The 1,658-nt window shown below is 61.3% G+C and overlaps 1 protein-coding gene across 1 annotated transcript in view; it reads left to right on the forward strand.

The window, feature by feature from the left end:
• The window catches only part of LOC127750325 (uncharacterized), a 76,930-nt gene that overhangs the window by 962 nt on the left and 74,310 nt on the right, over positions 1 to 1,658 (forward strand). The window lies entirely within an intron of this gene.

The following is a 1,658-nucleotide window of genomic DNA, read 5'->3' on the forward strand; positions in this document are numbered from 1 at the left end:
CCCCCTCCCCTCCGTCCCGATTGTGCGCTCAGAGGTGAGGCAGCAGCGGGCCTAGCGTCAACTTGGCGTACATCGGGCTCATGTGCAGAGTGTATTGGGTGTGCACGGCTGCACAGGCACACACTGGTTGTTGGCAAGCCTGCTGCTGATGCTGTTCGCGCACGTCTCTCGGTGATGACGGACTCGGATTCCCCCCTTGATACTATTCAGAGTTTTCACCCGTTTTACTCGTGTTTTTAACCAACAACAAGGTGAGAGTGAGAGGGGATTCATTTTCCACCCATTCTTTTTTCGTTTGATTTTTTTCGATAACGAGCGGGCAATCAGAGTCGTGAGCGGGTGTTCGTGTTCGCCCTTCCGTCAGCGGAAATAATGAGTAAGGAGCTGGACCGGGTCGGGGGAGGGCGAGGGCTCCTTCCTGCTGCTGCTGCACCTAACGCTAACACGGCCCGCTGGGACCCGCGGGCCTCGCGGCCGGATCAAGACGCTGAGGACTGCAACCCTTTTGGGCCAGGGCCGGGGCCAGGCGCCTCGTTTGTGTGCGCATCCGTGTTATTGCTAACCCAGCAGCGCTTCGCCGTAACGATCTCCGTGGAGAGATCACTGCAGCGGCGGCGAGCGCGGCTCATTGGCTGCGGCCCACGCGCTCCTCCGGCCTGCCAGCAGCGCTCTCGCCTCGGCCTCCTCGCCCTCCCTGTCCTTGTCCTGGGCGCTCGCTTTGTCCTTCTGGTCGCCCTCCTTGTCCTCGCTCACCTCGCCACCGCTCACCTCATCCTCACTCTCTTCGGCCACCTCGCTGTAATCACGCCTCTCCCCCACAACCTCGCCCTCTTCCTCGTCCCCTCCCTTGTCCTCGCCCTCTTCCTCTTCCCTTTCCTCTTCCTTGTCGTCTTCCTTGTCTTCTTCCTTGTCCTCCTCCTTGTCCTCCTCCTTGTCCTCTTCTTTGCCGTCTTTGCCGTCTTCGCCGTCTTCGCCGTCCTTGCCGTCCTCGTCGTCCTCAACGTTCCCACCGTCCTCACCCTCACCGTCCTAGCAGCCCTCGCCGTCCTCGCCCAGGCCTTCACTTCCGCCCCCTCCTCTCTCCCCGTCGTCGGCACCTCTCCCGCCCCTTAATTGAACCTCCCCGCGGCCGCCGCCGCGCCCGACACGGGAAGCAAACCTGTCAGCCCGGTGTCACCACATCGATTACATTATATCGGGGCGAACTCTACTCGCGGCCAGTACGCGCCCGGTGTGTATATGTGGAGGGGAGGGGGGATATTGCAGTCCCCAGATAGCAGCACGCGCGTTATTATGCTGACCGCGTTGAAATGTTTGATACTCGTGCGGTGTGGAGCAGGTCAGGTCAGCGGGGGAAGGATTAATTGAGAGGTGCCGCCCTACCTGCCGGCTGCCCTGCCGGCCCCGCCGCGGCGCCCAGGCGGCTCATTCATTATTGACGGTAATGTGACGGCCAACAGATTACACTTTTATGGAAAGCTGTGAATGGAAGGTGGCGGCGCCGCCGAGGGTCACCCCCCACCCCAACCCCCTTCTTCGCCTCTCATTCTTTCGCCCTGCCCGCCCTCTTCTACCCATCGCCCCACGACGACGACGACCACTACCACTACCACCACCACCAACCACCCTCTCCGCGTCAGTTTTCTTTTCTTCCCCGC

This window comes from Frankliniella occidentalis, unplaced genomic scaffold (genome assembly GCF_000697945.3).
Source record: "Frankliniella occidentalis isolate FOCC.00 unplaced genomic scaffold, Focc_3.1 Scaffold171, whole genome shotgun sequence".
Lineage (NCBI taxonomy): Eukaryota > Metazoa > Arthropoda > Insecta > Thysanoptera > Thripidae > Frankliniella > Frankliniella occidentalis.